This window comes from Ictidomys tridecemlineatus, chromosome 12 (genome assembly GCF_052094955.1).
Source record: "Ictidomys tridecemlineatus isolate mIctTri1 chromosome 12, mIctTri1.hap1, whole genome shotgun sequence".
NCBI lineage: Eukaryota > Metazoa > Chordata > Mammalia > Rodentia > Sciuridae > Ictidomys > Ictidomys tridecemlineatus.
In genome coordinates, this window is record NC_135488.1 from 30225619 (window position 1) to 30231702 (window position 6084).

Genomic DNA, 6084 nt, shown 5'->3' on the forward strand with positions numbered 1-6084 from the left:
ACTCTGTGTCTGATAGAAGAAAAAGTTGGCTCCAATCTACATATTGTGGGGTCGGGCTCCAAATTCCTTAATAGGACACCCGTAGCACAAGAGTTAATAACAAGAATCAACAAATGGGACTTACTCAAACTAAAAAGTTTTTTCTCAGCAAGAGAAACAATAAGAGAGGTAAATAGGGAGCCTACATCCTGGGAACAAATCTTTCTTCCTCACACTTCAGATAGAGCCCTAATATCCAGAGTATACAAAGAACTCAAAAAGTTAAGCGATAAGAAAACAAATAACCCAATCAACAAATGGGCCAAGGACCTGAATAGACACTTCTCAGAGGAGGACATACAATCAATCAACAAGTACATGAAAAAATGCTCACCATCGCTACCAGTCAGAGAAATGCAAATCAAAACCACCCTAAGATACCATCTCACTCCAGTAAGATTGGCAGCCATTATGAAGTCAAACAACAACAAGTGCTGGCGAGGATGTGGGGAAAAATGTACTCTTGTACATTGCTGGTGGGACTGCAAATTGGTGCGGCCAATTTGGAAAGCAGTACAGAGATTCCTGGGAAAGCTAGGAATAAAACCACCATTTGACCCAGCTAATGCCCTTCTCAGACTATGCCCCGAAGACCTTAAAAGAGTGTACTACAGGGATACTGCCACATAGATGTTCATAGCAGCACAATTCACAATAGCTAGACTGTGGAACCAACTTAGATGCCCTTCAATAGATGAATGGATTTTAAAAATGTGGCATTTATACACCATGGAGTATTACTCAGCACTAAAAAATGACAAAATCATGGAATTTGCAGGGAAACGGATGGCACTAGAGCAGATTATGCTTAGTGAAGCTAGCCAATCCCTAAGAAACAAATACCAAATGTCTTCTTTGATATAATGAGAGCAACTAAGAACAGAGCAGGGAGGAAGAGAAGGAAGAAAAGATTAACATTAAACAGAGACATGAGGTGGGAGGGAAAGGGAGAGAAAAGGGAAATTGCATGGAAATGGAGGGAGACCCTCATTGTTATACAAAATTACATGTAAGAGGTTGTGAGGGGAATGGGAAAATAAACAAGGAGAGAAATGAATTACAGTAAATGGGGTAGAGAGAGAAGATGGGAGAGGAGGGGAGGGGGATAGTGGAGGATAGGAAAGGTAACAGAATACAACAGTTACTAATAGGGCATTATGTAAAAATGTGGATGTGTAACCGATGTGATTCTGCAATCTGTATATGGGGTAAAAATGGGAGTTCATAACCCACTTGAATCTAATGTATGAAATATGATATGTCAAGAGCTTTGTAAGGTTTTGAACAACCAATAAAAAAAAAAAACTAGGGAGAGAGGGAGAGCACGCCAGGGAGTGAGCTTTTATTGGTGAATAAACAATTCAAGGGAAAATCCCATCCAGTGAAGGTTAAGGGGGAGCAGAATCCCAAGGTCAAGGACAATGATTGGGTCTTCAGGTCAGTGGCCAGGAGGCATCTGCAGGGACAAGCCCTGGGACCTTGGAAAGGGTGGGGAATGGCTCTGACACATCTGTGTTTGAGCGTCTCTCACCCTGCCAGGGAGGTAAGTCAAATCACGTAGGAGGATGGCCTCTCACAATTGTCGGTGTTTTTTCTTTTTGTTGTTGTTGTTGTTAGAATGAAATTCATAAGTTGGCATTCCATTTTTTTCAGATGTGTAACTAGATGCCATTTAAATTACCCACTCTTAAATGGTAGACATTTTGTACATGAGCACTGACTGTCTGCACCTTTTTGAACAGCCAGTCTGGGCTCAGGAGCCCAAATACCAATGGTTAGCTGGAACATGTTCTTTATTTGGCCTATCCGTCAGTATCCCCTGAGGTCATCTGTTCAATGAGCTTCGTTACTCCTGCTCCCTCACTGGCTTTCATAGAAACCACATACTGTCTATGAATCAGGGACACCAATCCCACAACATTGTGTTCTTTGAGCATCCAAAGTCCCACTTTTCACTTCACCATGCCTGACATAGGCAGTAATATTTATCAGCAAATGTGAGGTTTTCAAAGATCCAATTCTGTGTGCTCCTTTCTCAAGGAGCATTAGGCAAGGATATAGCATACATAAATATTAAAAGGCTGTAGTTTTTAAAATGTCATCCATTGAATAGTTGATATATGTCTGAGATACTTTTTATTTTGGAGGAGGTATTATTTAATTATCCAACAGTTACATAATAGTGAAATGAGACACAAAGAATAAAATGCATCCATTTTATTCTTTGTGCCTGATGAATTTTATGAGTAAGGATAAGATACTTCCTTGTTCCAATGAAGATGTTGCCCACTTCTGTGAATGGATGTGGGGTGTCACCTGCTACTTGCATGTCTGCATGTTGTGCTTGACACTAATATCATACTTGGCAGGTGGCAGAAAGTCAATACTGAAGTTAAGCTCTTGTGTTCTACCAGTTGTGCTGCAGATCCTTGGTGTGCCACCTTCTGCAATCCATGCTGCTCTGTTCATGTTCCTATTGACTTCCTGGTGGTGAGTATCATGGTCTCCTGGTCTTGAGAATGGCCAAGCATTGCTCTGTGAATGTGGAAGATGGGCATGTGGAAGGCTCCAGGGAGGAGGGATGATCATGTACTCTAATCCATGTGCCTGTTTAATGACCTGTTTTTCTTCTTTGGTTTTAAGGGAGACAAGGCCCTCAGACACTTCTGTGCAGCTGGGAATGCAGGCTTCTGCTTCACCCTGAAGGAAGCGAAAATGCTCTCTAAGTGTACATCATGCTTAATTTTATGGAAGAATTCTATATCTAGCCAAACCACACGAGATTTCAAAAGCCAGCCCAATAACATTTAGAAGATTCATTCTCCAAAGCAGAGTCCTCCCTGTTGAGAGACTTCAATGTGGAGAAAGGAGAGCCCCTCTCTCCTCAGACTCCCTGCTTTGACAACAAGTGCACTGGAGAAGTTTGAATCAAGTGGGAGGCACATGGGCAGGCTTCCTGGATGAGGCCCTATTTAAGGGAGGATGGGATCTGAGGAGTGGACCAGAGAGAGGAAAGATGGGAAAGGGAGGGAAGCTGGCGAGGGCAGGGTGGCAGCATCACTGGAAAAGAGGCCCCAGGAGGAAATGCTACAGACTCTCAGCTGAAGACACCCGTGAGGGCTTGAGATGTTTTCAAGCACAGCCTTCCTTGCCAATATGTGAGCTTCGTGTTCTGCTGGACTTGGATGAGTTTAGTGATAAATGACATGCAGGGACCCACATGCAACAAACACATTTACTGATGGCACAAGGGCTTCAAAGTGAAACTGTGTCTGCCAGTTATTACACATCATTCTGTGGCACTCTAGTTCAAACAGGGACAGCCACAAATTGCTCACTGGGAACCCTCTTTGCTGCCGCAAGTGGACGCTGCTTGCATGAACCGCTTCACTTCTGAACTTCTAAAGTTCTCCTGAGCAAGCACATTCAGAACCCACTTCAGGCCCAATAGGAAAAGTGTACCTAGAAGAGAGCCCTTGTAGCTCTCATCACCAACTTTAAAGAGGAAAGCTGCCCTCTGAAGAAAATCCATTTGCCAATGTTTCACTGAAAGCAATGGTTCCTCCTTACTCAGAAAACAAAATAGAAACGCAGGAGCCTTCATGAGGGGAACCTGCATTTCTAATGGAACAGATACTTCAGAGAGAAAGTGAGAGTGCCGGCTCTGAGAAGCAGTTCTGCTTCATGCAGCTTCAACCAGAAACAAAACCCAATGTGCTTACAGAGAACAAGACCGTTCCTTCAATTGGAAGCTGCCTGCACAAAATGCTTCCATTCTGCACTTCCAAGCTTTTCTCAGCCAGCACGTTCAGTCAACACTTTACACCCAAAGTGCAAATTGTGCTACCCAGAGAGCCCTTGGACCTAACATCATCACCAGTATTCACATGGAAAGTTGGACGGTTGACAAGATCAATGGCCCAGAGTTTCATTGAAATCTTTTTCTCAATTTTTTTTGAAAACTCACTGGAAATGAAAGGCCCACAAGCAACAAACTCTGCTTTATACAAGACACAGAAACTTCTAAGTAAAGCCCGGGACTGCTGGCTCTAAGAAGGGGTTCCAAATCCTACTAGTTCAACCAAGCCCAAATCCCAATGTGCTCTCTAGGAACACTTTTACATCTTGCAATTGAAGCTGTTTGCATACCCTGCTTCTCTTCTGCACTTCACACTCTAGAGCTGTTTGCACACCCTGGTTCTCTTCTGCACTTCACACTCTTCTCACTGAGCACATTCAGAGAACAGTGCAGGCTCAATATCCAAAGTGCACTAGCTGGAGAGCCCTTGTACCTTGGAGCAGTTGCTCAGATAGGTCTGATGGGTGGTTCAATTCCTCCATGATTCTTTGGAATCCATTCCTCAAACGGATTCTAAAAACTATCTTGAAATTGCATGAGCCTGACTACAATGACCTCTGCTTTATTGAGTGCATAGATGGTTCCAAGTGAAATGGTACCATCATCTCTGACAAGAGGTTCTGCTTCCTGCATGTTCAACCAGGGAAAAATCGCCACGTGTTCACTGAGAACAAAGCTACTTGTGCACAAAATTTTTCTGTTTGCCCCCTACATATGCATCTCAGGATGCACATTCAGAACACATTTCCTGCAAAAAACATGAGAAAATATCCTTGCAAAAGTCCACTCTGGTCTAGCATCACCAACATTGATTAGGAAATGAATTGCACAGGTTTCATTGTATTCCCTTGGTCTCCTTTTTCTAAAAACTCATTGAAACTGCAGGTGCCTGACAGCAACCAACTTACCATTGACCAAGAGCACAGTTGTTTCCAATGAAAACTGTGCCTGTTAGCTCTCAGAAGCCATTGGATTTAAGGCTACTTCAGCCAGGATCAAAGCTCAATGGGCACGATGAGAAAAATGTCATTTCCTAATGTGGAAGCTGCTTGCCAAAATTCTTCTGTGCTGCAATTCCAAGATATTTTCAGGAAGCACACTCAGAGCACAGTTTCAGCCCATATGCAAAGAGTGCTAGCAAGAGTGCCCTTGGACCTAGGTCAGCAACTTGGAGAACTGTGGGCCCACTGGGAAGAGCAATTCCCCAAGGTGGATTGAAATCCATTGCTCAATTGTTTGTCACAGAATTCACTTGAAATCCAAGTGCCTGCCTGCATTGAACTCGCACTGACCAATTGTACAAACACTTCAAAGGGAAACTGCCACCTCTGAGAAGCGGTGGTTCTTCATGCTAGTTTAAGTAGTGACAAACCCCAATGTGCTCACTGAGAATAAAATGAGCTCCTGAATGTTGAAGCTGCTGAGAGACTGCTTTACTTTTGCACTCCCAAACTACTCTCAGCAAGCACATTCAGAACCGAGGTCAGGCCCAAAATACAATGTTGGCTGACAAGAGAGGCCTTGCACCCAGGATCACCAATTTTGAGAAGGCAACGAGGACTGCTGAAAAGATGAACTCCACAAAATTCCATGGAAACCCACTCATCGGACCTTTCTGAGAACACTTGAAATGCAGGTTTCTGCATGCAAGGAACTGTGTGTGACAGATGGCAAAGTTTGCCAAATGCAAACATGCCTACCAGCTCTGAGAAGCCATTCTCATTCACACTTCTTCAACCTGGGAAAAATCCCCATGTGCTCACTGAGAACAAGTTAGTTTGTGCTACTTGAATCTGCTTCCACAAACAGTTTTACTTCTGCACTTCTAAGCTGTTCTCATCAAGCACATTCAGAGCACAGTTCAGGCATGAAACACAAAGTGCACCAGAAAGAGATCACCAACTTGCAGGAGGAAAGAGGACCAGCTGAGAAGATCAGTTCTCCAAAGTCTCACTGACATCCACTTATCACATTTGTTTACAATATACACTTGAAGTGCAGGTACCCAAATGAGTGAACTGTTTTTGATCAATGGCACAGAGGCTTCAATGTGAAAGCATGCCTGTCACCTGTAAGAAGCAGTTTTGCTTTCTTCTAGCTCACACAGAAGAAAACACCATGTGCCTACTTACAACAAAGTTAGTCTTGCAAGTTGAAACTGCTTGCAGCAAATGGCTTCCATTCCC